The 14,032-nt window shown below is 48.9% G+C and overlaps 1 long non-coding RNA gene across 3 annotated transcripts in view; it reads right to left on the bottom strand.

The window, feature by feature from the left end:
* Positions 1-435: 435 nt before the first annotated feature.
* Positions 436-14,032, bottom strand: part of LOC113603469 (uncharacterized) — a 60,992-nt gene continuing 47,395 nt past the window's right edge. For 2 of the 3 annotated variants that reach the window (XR_008290458.1, XR_003425067.2), the window contains exons 3-4: positions 4,679-5,289; positions 436-3,509 (exon numbers count right to left, since the gene is read on the bottom strand). This is a non-coding gene — a long non-coding RNA (uncharacterized LOC113603469). Of the gene's footprint in view, positions 3,510-4,678; positions 5,290-5,738; positions 5,823-14,032 lie in introns of all 3 variants that reach the window. The other variant, XR_003425066.2, reaches the window with a different exon arrangement.

The raw sequence follows: 14,032 nt of genomic DNA on the forward strand, positions 1-14,032 counted from the left end.
TGAGCTGGGGCCCCACGGGACTGTCGTGAGGGTCTGCCGGCAGCAGCATGCCTCCTGGCCCTGGGGGCATGGGGTGGGTCTGTCCTCAGAGCCCAGGAGCTGGAGGAATGCTCTGCCTGCCTGTTTTGTTGACAACGCTCACATTTTTTTCTCTGCCAGGCAGAATGATTTATTTGTATGTCTTCGCTGAGGGCAATTATTTTTTAGCACCTTGCTGGGCATGCTGGGTGATCTCATCATGGGGAAGAGCCCACGGGTGTCTGTGTCACTCGGAGGAAAAGTGAGAAAGAGTCTCCCTTCTGTCTCATTCAGAAACTGTCTCTGGCACCTTCACACAGAGATGGCGAGCCCGTCTCTTCTCTCTTGGGAGACACTAGTTTGCCCACAGAATCCATCAAGGATGATGTTTAAAAAGCATCCCCCTTGGAGAGACGGTTTTTCGTCTTCAAAGAGAAGGGAAGAAAACGTTTCTGCCCTCCTGCTTTTCAAATGAAAACAAGTAGCATAAAACTTTATTCAGTAAGCAAACCTCATGCCAGATATGTTTTAGATTTCCAGGTACAGAATAGTTGAGTCGGGGAAGAGGAAACATGGAGACAGAATGGGCCCTGAAAATAGAGAGGAAGCCATGAGAAAGGGGAGAGACAGACAGACAGGGGGGAATGAGAAGGGGGTGGTGCAGGCGGGGAGACAGTGAGGGGCGGGCAGACCATAAATGCCAGAGGAGGGAGAGACCAGGGGGAGAGAGAGAGGGCACAACCCCCTCCCAGGGCCCCCTGCTTCTCCTTCCCCAGAACCAGTTTCTCCAACTAGGGTGTATGCTGGCTTCCTCCACCTGCTCCGTACCCCCCCCCCCCCACCACTCCTCACCCGACCCACACCTCCATTTGGAGCCCCACTCCCACCGGGCCTGCTCCTTCCATGGCCCAGATGTGCCTCCTGCTTGGATCAAGGGCACATGTGACAGGTGGCCCCCTTGCTTCCTCTCCCGTGGTGGCTTGCGTGAGGGATACAAGCTCCCGGACGGTGGGAGGTGGGGGTGGGGAAGGGTGCTAGCTACCACCTGCCACACGGGGCGGGGGTGGTGGTGCGGTGTTGGGGGGGTGGGGCACCAGCCTGTGCTGCTTTCAGTTTTCACATCCGGAAACTGGTGTTACTAATCGTACCTCACCTGCTTCCAGCACTGGACTCGGAGGTTTTGGTGTGTGTGTGTGTGTGTGTGTGTGTGTGTGTGTGTGTAGGTGATAAGGGATAAGAGAAAATGATGCACAAATAGGAGTTCTTGCTTCGTGCGTGTGCTCCTCCTGTCACTTTTTTCTGTCCCTCTCCTCCCCCCACCCCTGCTCTTTATCTCATCCCCTCCGACCAGGCCTTCCCCAAGGCTCGTCTTTGCGCCTATCAACTCCTCACTCCTTCACTTCTCTTTCTGTGGACTCAACCACTGCCCACAACCGATGGCTCACAGGATGGCATCTGCCTGGAGCCGCGTGCCCCTGTGGCGCCGCGGACCCAGTGTGCCCACCGAGGCCTGGGGAGTGCCCCCCGGGGCACCCTCAGACCGACCCTTCTCCTACAGGAGTGTTTCCGCGGATAGACACCCTCAGTTTTGATTCCTGGGAATGCTGCGGTGCGGTGCCTCACAGGAATCTTCTTCCGGTTTGCTCCCCCCGCAATGGGGAGATCAAAACCCAGCTGAGAAACAGGATGAGGCCTCACAGCGATGAAATAATAAATGACAGCAGAGCGAGGTGAGGCCTCTGGGCTGGAGATTCTACAGACACTTGTCACGCCCGGGTGAGTGAGGGGCCGCAGGAGGACAGCGCTCCCCCGGGGCAGGGGGGCAGGCCTGACTTTTACAGGCTGACAAAAGGGCATGGGGGTTAAGAGCACAGACTCAGGAGCCAAATCTTGGCTTTACTACTTACAAGCTGTGTTGCTTTAGGAAAGTTACTTAACTTCTCTGTGCCTCAGGGTTTTTGTTTTTGTTTTTCTTGTCTGTAAAGTGAGTTGTCGTGGGGATAACTCATCAGATAAATCAAGTAAGTGCACGTAGGCTGCTTACAACGGTGTCCAGCATGAAGAGAGTACCACGTAAGTATCTTATTTAGCAAGTGCTATGGTAGATAAGAGTGACATTATTTACCCAAGTTTGCGTGTTCATATTTCTCAGTCAGGAGGCTCTGGGGACTCTGCGTCCCCACTGTGCCTTGTGCCAAGTCTTGCCTCACCTTCCTTCATGCTGTCATCATCTCTCTGAAGTGAGACCGGGCGTTCATCACTCTACACCCCGCCCCCGCCTTGGAGCCCTGGTGCGAGCTACTGCACATGTACCCGGGCCCGTGACATCACCAGGCGGGACAGACGTGCGTGTGCGGACAAGGGGATGACATGAAGGGAGGGATGAAATGTGCCTCCAGGTCCCTGTTTCCCCTGCCAGGTGATTCAGGCACGTGGCCTCATGGGTCACCCCTGGCCAGGCAGGCAGGGGGAGGACAAGTGGGTCTGAGGAGATAAGGACAGGATTGGGGGGGGGGGGGCAGGTGGCTCAGGTCCTGTGCAGGGGCTGACTTGGTGCTAAGGCAACAGGAGAGAAATGAGCAGAGTTTTATTTAAGAGCCATCTCTCTGGGGCCACCTGGGGGGCACAGTCAGTTAAGCATCTGACTCTTGGTTTCGGCTCAGGTCATAATCTCACGGTTCATGAGTTCGAGCTCTGCATCAGGCTCTGCCCTGAAAGCGCAGAGCCTGCTTGGGATTCTCTCTCTCCCTCTCTCTTTGCCCCTCCCTGGCTTGTGCTCTCTCTCTCTCTCAAAATAAATGAATGCACTTAAAAAAAGAGAGATAGAGAGATCTTTCTGACTCTTGGATAGAAAGGGGGCTTAGCACAGGGCAAGCTGGGAAGTGAGGAGGGCAGGTACGGAGCCGTCGGGGGAGGAAGTGACAGAGGCCTGCATCTAGGTGATGGCAGTGGGGAAGGTGCAGAAGGACAGACGAGTTCGACTATAAAGGGAAGAATTGGCCAGACTTGGTGACCCCTTAGGTGTCAGCAGTGGGGAGGAGGAGAGACTTCCTGGGTGGCAGGTGGTCTCCAGAATAACAGGTAGGAAAGTGGTTTGTCAACCGTGACAAGCTCTATGTTGTCAAAGACATCATTCCACACAGGGCGACCCCACAAGGAAAAGGGGAAAACGGTAGTGTTTCTTGCTTCCTTTAAACACAGATTGTGCCCCTACCAGAGGGAGCAGGCAGACGGGGCCCTGGTATGGAGGTGCTCAACATTTGAACTGGGGAGACAGGCCCTCTGCCTGAGGAGGCCCCATACTTCCTGCCTCACCCGGGCTGGGTCACAAACCACGGAGGACTTGAGCCTCCCCCAGGGCAGGGACCTCCAGGCCAGCCTGAGTTACCACCACCTCTACGTCTCCCACCCTTCCCCAGAGCACTGGGTGACATGTAGTTTCAAGTCGCAGTTACTGGCGTATCCAGACGCTTGTCAGCTGGTTGCTTCATCTGTGAAATGGGGATGACGAGAGGAGGATTAAGAAACACATGTAAATTTCCAAGTACAATGTTGGCACATAGTAAGTGTTCAATTAAATGAGGCACTCTATCACTATTACTGCTTATTACTATACTTAGCACATCCCCATCTGGTCTTTTCTCTCCTTGCCTTCAATACCTCCAATACTTCCCAGCCCCTCTCCTCCCGGGAAGACTTGTCTAAGATCGTTAATCCTCCCCCACGTACACCTGAGGACTCAGTGGAGGTCTGATCAAACCACCCCAGGTTCCAGGTGGAGTCTACTTCCTTCTTTGAGTGGATCTACTCTACTGTCAAGAGAAGAGACAGAATCAGGAAGGAGAGAGAACCTTCTGGTTTCTGAGGTCTGCTCCGCACCAACCACATCACTACGCTACCTGGTGGAGTCCTCACAGCCCTAGATCGTTGCCTCACTTTACAGGAAAGGTAAAATGAAGTATAGAGAGGTCAAGTGGCATCACTGAAGGTCCTACAGAAATAACCAGAGACCAGGATTAAATAGGGGGCTGTCTGATTCAAAACTCCGGGCCCTTGCCTCTGACCCCGACAATCTCATGGAAACTCCCATCCTTGGACGGGTAGGAGCGGCCATCCCTTTGATTAAAGCTAAAGGAGGAAAGTCAGTCATTCAGTTCCATGGGGCCTTCCAGATGGAATCACCAAAGGAACAAAGTATGTTTTAGACCTAGATAACCCAGACTGGCGGGATGTGTATCCCATTCCTTCTGGGTGTGGCCCGGACACAGTGACGGTTGTGAAATGGAAGGGCCATGAAAGGAGTCAGGCCGAGGGTGTAGGTGAGCAGACACGTATCTGGGCAGTGTCTCCAGTACCCCCAGGGCTCTAGCCCAGGCTGTGCCAGAGACAGGCTGTGAAGCAGAAGCAATTCCAAGTCCTAAGCCCTCTTAAGGGCACAGAGCACACACTCTGCCTTGATTAATGGGAGAACATTAGCGTCTGCTCTCTCAATCTGCTCTCTCACTCCTTCCTGGCTTTCAGCCACCGGGAGGAGGTGTTCACATTTACCACAGCCTGCCCTTTTGCATGCAGTTTAGACATCTCTTTGCCAACTATCATTCGACTGCAGGTGGAGGTGGAGTCAAGAGTCCTGGTTTCAAATCCAAGCTCTGCCACTTACCAGCTGGGGACTGTGAGATTTTCACTGGTTAGGCGAGGGCATTGGGCTTAGGGAGGTCACTAGGGTAAATGACAGAAAAGGGTTTAAATCCAGGTTTTTGCGATTCCAAATCCAAGGCTCTTTCCAAAAGAACATCTGGTCCATGGAGAAAGGAAAACCTCAGCAAGCAGAACATCTTTGCTTCGTCTCCTACTGACATCTGAGACACAGCCAACCAACCGAACTCAACTACCAGCTGACTCAAACGTGTTACGCAGAAGGTCAAAGCTCTCTCTGTCCCGTTCAGGTTTCATCCGTAAAGACTCCTTTGGCTGCGTGAGATTGTACCTCCTTTGTGGGATCCCATGCCATCTTCTGGACAGCACAGACTAGCTATGGGTTACCTCAGCCTCGGGAGGTTCAACCTTTCTCTGGAGGGCAAATGCTGACCAGGAATTCAAGATGGCAGGACGTGGGGAGTGGGGCTGAGGCAATCCATAAAAGGATCGTTCTCTATACCCATAAAAGGATAAAGTCAGCGTGACTTCTGGAGACCAGGCTGCCAGCCAGCACTTTGCGAAGTTGTGTTCCGAGGATGGCCCCTGTAGCTTGTCTTTCTTGGTCTCCTTTTCCTAGGAGGAGATGGGAACACACTTTGCATTACATGGTCACAGAGTCCAAAGAGAAGTAAGTTATAACTCATTCATTCATTCATGTATTCATCCTGCCAGGCACTGGGCTACTATTGTAAAAAGACAGAGCATGGCCTCTGCCTTCCCAGGCTTAGTGAAGTGACATGAGATCTGGGGCAGGTGGACCAGGGCTCTGCCCCAAGCCCCAGAATTTACTACCCATATGATCTGACCTGTTCCTAAACCCCCTGAACCACAGTTCCCTTGGGTGTCAGATATGTGTGATGATGCCTCCCTCCCGTGATTCATGTGAGTGAAGGGATTTAATCAAGCAAATGCAGACGTTCTTTGCTAACCATAAAGGTCATATCAATTTCAGTTACCACTGTGAATAATGTGACCATTATTATCGCTACACTTTTCCCCTGGGGAGGTTTTCTCTGACTGACCTGTGTCTTGTGCCAGAATCCGGGTAAAATTTACTTCAACCGCAGGCTCTGACAATATTGATTGATCTACTTGAGATCGTTAACCTACTTAAAAAAAAAGCACAAACTCATGTACTGTAAAATTCACCCACTTAAAGTTCAATGTTTTTTAGTATATTCACAGGGTTGTATAACCATTGCTGCATCTAATTTTAGAACACTTTCATTCCACCTAAAGGAACTCCGTAGCCATAAGCAGTCACTCCCGTTCACTCCCATCAACCCACCATAAGCAACCAGGCATCTTTTTGTCTCTAGAGATTTGTCTCTTGTGGATATTTCATATAAATGGAATCATTGAATGTGTTGGCTTCTTTTACTCAACATAGTGCTTTCAGGGCTCACGTTGTAGCATGTATCAATATTGCCTTTCTTTTCATTGCTAAATAATACTCCATTTCATAGATAAAGCAAACTATTGATTTCATCATCAGTTAGTAGACATTGGGTTATTTCCACCTTTTGGCTCTTATGAACGATGCTGCTGTGAATATTAGAATACGAGTTTCTGTGTAGACCTGCGTCTTCCTTTCTCTTAGGTACGTACCTGGGAAAGGAACGGCTGACTCGTATAGTAGCTCTGTGTTTAGCGTTTGGAGGAACCGCCACACCGTTTTTCAAAGCAGCGGCAGCATTTTACATCCCCACCAGCAGTGTTTGAGTGTTCCAACTTGTCCATGCCCTCACCAACACTTGCTATCTTTTTGCTTAAAGTCATCCTAGTAGATGTGAAGTGATCACTCCTTAGAGCCTTGATTGCATTTCCCTAATGACTAATGATGTTGCCCATCTTTTCATGTGCTTATTGGCCATCTCTAGATCTTGCTGAAATGTCTATTCAAATCCTCTGCCCCATTTTAGATTGTGGCCTTTCTCTCTTTTTTTTTTTTTTTAAACATTTATTTATTTTTGAGATAGAGAGAGACAGAGCATGAACGGGGGAGGGTCAGAGAGAGAGAGGGAGACGCAGAATCAGAAACAGGCTCCAGGCTCCGAGCTGTCAGCACAGAGCCCGACGCGGGCCTTGAACTCACGAACCGCGAGATCATGACCTGAGCCGAAGTCGGACGCTTAACCGACCGAGCCACCCAGGCGCCCCTGTGGCCTTTCTCTTTTTATGATGAGCGAGAGTTCTTTATATATTTTGGATACAAGCCCCTTATCCAATATATGATTTTCAAATATTTTTCTCCCGTTCTTCGACTTGTCTTTTTTTCTCTTTTTTTCTTCCTTCCTTCCTTCCTTCCTTCCTTCCTTCCTTCCTTCCTTCCTTTCTTTCTCTTTCTTTCAATATTTTTTAATGTTTATTTATTCTTTGAGAGAGGGAGAGTGAGAGAGAACAAGCAGGGAAGGGGCAGAGAAAGGGAGACACAGAATCTGAGCCAGGCTCCAGGCTCTGAGCTGTCAGCACAGAGCCTGATGTGGAGCTCGAACTCACGGACTTCAAGATCATGACCTGAGCTGACGTCAGACGCTTAACCGACTGAGCCACCCAGGCACCCCTCTTTATTCCCTTTCTTGATGGTATTGTTTGCAGCACAAAAAATTTAAATTTCGATGAAATTTGATGAAGTCAATTTATCCACTTTTTTCTTTTTCTGCTTACGTTTTCAGTGTCATGTAACGTCTACTTTTAAACTTCTGTGTGTCTGTTATTTCAACAAAGCTTTGAGATTAAATATCCAGCATGATTTCCAAATCAAGAAAAAAAAAAGCAGTGAATCATCACTATAATCTTAAGTTATAGTAACTGAATAAGCCCAACTGAAACCTTCTTGCTGTGGAAGAAATGAGGAAAGGACGGCGGTCGAGGCAGGCTAGCAATGTGCCTCCTCCCCTTACCATCGCCAATGCAAGATACTTGCACAGGGACTTTCTTTAAGGAAGAAAGAGTGAAAGTGCCCTGGTACTGAGAGATGAAGGAGTGAAGGAAGGCAGTTATCTATGCTGCATTTGTGTCCAAGGGCCAAGCAAAGCCAAGTCTGGATTCCTAGGCCACCTTTTCCACCCTCCCCTCCCCGTTTCCCACCCAGGAGGGCCTGTGGGGATGAGGAAGCTCTTCAAGATGGCTGACAGAACACCAGCGCCTTTGAACATACTCTTCCCTCTGCCTGGAAAGTTCCTTGCTCCCAGTCCTTCACCCAGCCAACTCCTACACCTCTTTTTTGCTCCTATTTCATTTGTTGGTTCCTAAAGAAAACTCCCCCGATCCCTACCCATCCTGCCCCCATAAGATCTGATACCCGAGAATACATTTCATAGCTACCTGTACTTTTCCTTCGTGATACTTTTCACAATTTTTAACTACATATTCATTCTAATTACATATTTTATCATCCGTCTTATCTAAAATTTTTTGATGTTTATTTAGTTTTGAGAGAGACAGCGTGAGCAGAGGAGGAGCGCAGAGAGAGGGAGACACAGAATCCGAAGCAGGCTCCAGGCTTTCAGTTGTCAGCACAGAGCCCAATGAGGGGCTGGAACTCACGAACCGTGAGATCATGACCTGAGCCGAAGTAGGAGGCTTAACCGGCTGAGCCACCCAGGCGCCCCTATCATCTGTCTTTTTTAATAGGCTGCAAACTCCATGAGAACAGGGCCTATGTTTATTTTGCTCACAATTATAGGCTTATCGCAGAGTGTGGCATAAAGTAGAATCTCAAATACTTGTGGAATGAATGAATGAATGAATGATTACAGGAACTGGAAATCCCTCCCGAATGGCCCATTTGTTTTCAGAGGGGTTTGTTTTCACAGTCCTTATGGAACCAGAGTCATACAAGAAGGTCAATCCCCCGGGGTGCGTGGGTGGCTCAGTTGGTTTAGCATGAGACTCTTGATTCAGGCTCACACCGTGATCTCACAGCTCATGAGTCTGAGCCCCATGGAATTCTCTCTCTCCTTCTCTCTCTCTCTCTCTCTGCCCCGTCCCCACTTGCGCATGCTCTCTCACTCCTAAAAATAAATAAATAAAACTTTAAAAAAAAAAAAAAAAAAGAAGGTCAGTGTCCGGTAGACAGAGCAGGGGAAAAAAAGCCCGTTTCTACCCATTAGGTGGTTTCAGAAGTACGGGACCTGCTCCTGCCATGGGTCTGACAGGATCCTCAGGATGGGCAGGGAGAGCATGGAGGCATCATTGATCAATCCAGGTCTTCATTCTGCTTCCCCTTGTGCCGGTGTCGTTCTCAAGCCGGTCCTCTCCCACTGGTGGCCCCACAGCCACAGGTTGGCAGGCTTCCTGCTTCAAGACTGGCAGACAGGAGACTTCTCCCCAACAGAGCCAATGACTGTCCACGAACGGGGTCTCACCGGACCACCGGGAGAATCTGCCCAGTTCTGAATCAATCCCTCGGGATAAAATAATGAAATACACTGATGGGCCAGGCCTGAATCATAGGCAGGACTCAGGAGCCAGAAGGAACCACGTGAGCTGAGAGTGGGGGCAGGGCGAGTCCCCAAAGGAAACCGGACATGTTCTGATCAGCTGAAGGGTGAGTGAAGGTGGCAGAGGCAGAGGAGTAGCTGTTCCCTGCGAGGGTTGTCTGAGGCACAAACCTGATCGTGTTGCTCCACTGCCTTCAGGACCCGGTGAGCAAGGCCGTCAACATGTGGCTGTAGCCCATGTCTCTGAAATGATTCCCTGCTGCACCCATGCCCACACATGTACTGCTTTCCACCATCCGTGGGTGGGTCTGTGCCTCCATCATCCTTCAGGCGCAATGCAAAAGCCCCCTTCTGCAAGGAGCAGCTCGCTGTCACTCCGCCTGGCCCTCGCAGAGCCGGCTGCACCCCCCTCCCCACGCCCCCACCACGCCCCAGCTTCCACTTTCCCCGGGGAGAATACTGACTGCGCTATTCTGCCCCCGTGCATTTACCCCTCCTCACCCTGGCCCTGCAAAAGGCCTCCCGACACATACTAGTCGCTTGGTGACTGCTGGTTGAATTAATTCATTAGCCTGCCAGGCAAAGGAAGACATTGAAGACTGTCCTGAGGGCCTGGTTCCTCTGGATATAATTTTAGTATAGACTGGCTTAATCAGGACACTTGCACTGGGGGGGAAAAAAACCGAGGCTCGACTGAAGTTTTCCCCTGATTCACTGAAGAGAAAAGAGATTTCATTGTTCTTTTCAGTTATGATGCATCCTCCACTCGGGCACCAAGACCCTGTATGATCCCTGCCAGCAGGCAGTTCAAGGCCCAGCCATCCCACAGACTCTAGGGGTCTGTGCCTGGCCTCGGGCATCAGTGCAGGGCTCAAAGCACATACAGTGGGCCCTTTAGAGGGCAGGAGAGGCTTTCCACTGCTTCCCGGGTGGCCTGGGCGTCTGTCTGCCACAGTTCTGCCCACCCAGAGTCTATCTGTCTGTCTGTCTGTCTGCCTGTCAGTCTCCAGGTCTGAAGCTGCCTGCTGCCAGCAGCTGCCTGTACCTCCGTGGCCCTGCTCTCTCAGGTATTACAGAGGGAGGTGAGAATGTTTGTATCTCTACCCCAGGCATCCCGCAAGTAGCTACTACGGCCCATTTTATCAGAGACGGAAATGGAGTCTCAAAATGGCAAAATGACTGGCCTCGCGTGCCTTTGTCTACATAGCTAGACATTACACCTTACGTTATGTGACTAGCCTTCGGAGAAATGGGGGGTGGGCTGTGTCTGGTGGGCTTGTGGATCTCTGCATGGAGACAGTGCAGGCCGCCCCTCACCACTGACAGTAACGTCCCACTCCTCTGACCTCTCTGCCTCACCCTCGTTGCTCATCCATTCTCAAATATTTATTTTCTAGGCACCATTCTAAGCTCTGGGATACAGCAATCAACAAGACAGGCATCGGACCTCACCTTCCAGTAGATACGAAAGAAAATACATACAGAAATAAGTACACAATATGGTTTTAGATAGTTGATAAGTGCTATGCAGAAAATAATCAGGTATTGTGGGGGTGCCCGGGTGGCTCAGTTGGTTAAGTGTTTGCCTTCAGCTCAGGCCATGATCTCATGGTTCATGGGTTTGAGCCCCACATTTGGCTCTCTGCTGTCAGCACGGAGCCTGCTTTGGATCCTCTGTCCCCCTCTCTCTCTCTCTCTGCCCCTGCCCTGCTCGTGTGCTCTCTCTCTCTCTCAGAAATAAATACATAAACTTAAAAAAAAATCAGGTATTGTTAATATTCTAGATCTTAAATTGATTGGTGGGTTCATAAGTGTTTATTATGTTATCATGCTTCACAACTTACCTATTTTTTCCATATATTCTTTGCACATTCTTTGAATTTGAAATTATATCAGTTAAAAGTTCTGCTTATAAAAAAGATTGGGGTTAAGGGCAAAGAGAATGATTGTGATGCGGAGTGGGGGTCTCTCACATGAAGTCACCAGGGAAGGCCTCTCCTCAGGTGTATATTTCAGCTGAAATCCGAAGGACGAGAGGGAGCCTACAGAGCACCGGCATGAAGGAGAAGCAACGGGGCAGCAGAGGAGTCGGTGAAGACCCTGCCAGAATACCGGAAAGTTCCAGAAGCACAGAGGCTGGTGAGCCCAGAGCCCAGGGACTGAGAGCTCTGGACAAAGAGAAGAAAGAAGGTGGGCCACGTAAGAAGCATGGACCTTGGGTGCAGAGCATGTGGGTGTTATTCTGAGTGTAATGGGAAGCGGGTTTTTTGATTACAAGATTAGTCTCTCAGGACCACTGAGGGAAACCACAGTTGCCCCTTCCCACCCCCCACCCCCCCAGCTCCTCCCCTCTCTCCTCAAGAGGTCAGGACTTATGTGGAGATGCCAGCGTCTAGCCCCACCCCTTTTTCCAGACTCATCAACTCCCAGAGCGTGAGCTCTGTTTTTATAGCGCGAGGAAGCAGAACAAATAAGGGTTTACCTTTATGCTGCTTTTACAGGCGACATTAAATCCATGTTGCTAATAAGTTCCAAGTTCAAGTATGCCTGTAAAACGATGCTCTAGTCACTTGATTTACGTTGACTGACAGTGTCTTCACCAAACCATTTCACCCCCTTAGTTAGGCTGATAACCTCAATCCTGCCATCTTTGACCCAGTCATTCGCCAGCCGTGTCTGCCCTGGACCCCAGCCTTTGGGTAAGAGAAGAGAATGTGGGGTAGTGAGTAGAGCCTGGATGTCTGGTCTGGAGACCTCGTTAGCATCTGCCATGTCTCTTATCAGCTAAGTGACTTTGGGCAAACCACTTAGCCTCTTTGAAGAAGGCTCCCTTTCCACAGAAATAAAGTATGGGAAAAGCGCCTAGTAGCACGGTGACTGGGATGCACGAGGAGATCTACAAAATGAGCAGACTCCAAATTTCGTTACATTCATAAATTAACAATTCTAAATCTATTAAATAAATCTGACCTACATTAGTGCTGCCTCACTGGTCACTCAGCATTTTTCTTACTGTTTTCTCAGCAACTATACATACTCACTGTAAAGTATTTGTGAAATACTAAATAGCATAAAGAAGGAAATTCAAACCATAATCTTGCCACTCAGAGATAATTACACTTAAAATACCCACGTGTTTCCTTCTAGGCTTTTTTCTCAGTACCTATTTCACATTTGGATCGTATTATTTATTCTATTTTGTATTATTCGTATTATTCTATTCTATCTATTCTATTATTATCTATTCTATTTTCTCAGTACCTATTCACATTTGGATCGTATTCTATTCTATTCTATTCTATTCTATTCTATTCTATTCTATTCTATTTATTCTATTCTATCGTATTCTTATTCATCAAGTACTCCACTTTATCAATTTCCTAAGTCACCGAAACATTTTTTGAAATACAAGAAGTAAACAAACAGAAAGATCTCTGTTCTGTGGGAATGAACAGTAGGGGTCAAGAGCAGACGTAGAAGCAGCAGATCTCAGGCCGCTTCAGGGAGACAGTGGCCCTGGCATGGCGGAAAGTATGCCAGTTCCGAGTGGTTTTGGAGATGGACCCGATGTGAGCAGTCAGAGAGAGATCACAGGTAATTCCTAGTGTTTAGACCAAGCATCTGGGTGAAAACTGGTGCCATTTACTGAGCCAGGGGAACTGCAGGAGCCACAGATCTGGGAGCACGTTCTTGGCCATGAGACAGTCCCGCCTTTTGGGTCCTCCGCGAGGCTTCAGTGGTGGGGGCGGATCTGGGTAAGTGCTCAGACGCAGCTTACACATGATCCTTGAGATGGTGTAAAATGCTTGGCCAAAAAGCACCCCATGAGCAATTCACTGAGCATCAGGTTACATTCAGAAACTAGGGCCCGCCTTTTCTGAAGAAGGAACTCATAGATACGCCGTTAAATGCTGACACAGCATGTGTCCCTCATTCCTCAAATAATTTCTGACTGCTTACTATGTACCCAGCACTGCTCTAAACACTGGGCATGCAGCAGTGAACGGGTACAATTCCCTGCCCTTATGGAGCTCATATTCTAGTGGGCAAGTCAATAAGTGATATATAGTATATTCAGTTGGGGTAAGTGCTATGGAAAAAAATAAAATAGGGAAAGGGGCTCGGGGTGTAGAGGGGTTGGATTGCAATGTGAATTAGCATGGTTAGGAAGGCCTCACCAAAAAAGGGGACATCTGAGCCACGTGGGGATGAGAGTCTAAGGGATGATGAATAACCAGGACACCTTGGGCCTCTTGCGGTGACTGATATAAAAAAGGACTAATGAGATAAGTTCTGATGGTCTCAAAGCAGACAATGGTGGTAAAGCTGGAATGTTGAAGGCAGATAAGATGTATTCGCCTAAGGTTTTCAAGAGAAACAGAACCAATAGGATATATCCTATTTTATTTTTATGTCTGTCTATCTATCATCTATCATCTATCTATCTATTTACGTATCTATCTTTCTATCTATACCAGACACACACACACACACACACACACACACACACACACACACACACACAAGATTTATTATAAGGTTTAACTCATTTGATTGTGGAAGCTGAGAAGTCCTATAATCTGCTGTCTGCAAACTGGAGCCCCAGGAAAGCCAGTGGTGTAGCTGGAAGGCCTGAGTACTGGGAGCAATGAGGGCAAATCTCTGTCCCAGCTCAAGCAGTCAGGCAGAGAGCAAAGTCAACTTTCTTCTGCCCTTTTGTTCTATTCAGACTGAAGCCCAGACACATTTGAGAGGGCCACCTGCTCTACGCAGACTACAGATTCAAATGCTAATCTCTTCAAGAAACACCCTCACAGACACATCCAGAAGTAATGTTTGACCAGTTATCTAGACATCCCATGATGCAGCCA

Source organism: Acinonyx jubatus, chromosome D1 (assembly GCF_027475565.1).
Source record: "Acinonyx jubatus isolate Ajub_Pintada_27869175 chromosome D1, VMU_Ajub_asm_v1.0, whole genome shotgun sequence".
In the NCBI taxonomy this organism is placed as follows: Eukaryota; Metazoa; Chordata; class Mammalia; order Carnivora; family Felidae; genus Acinonyx; species Acinonyx jubatus.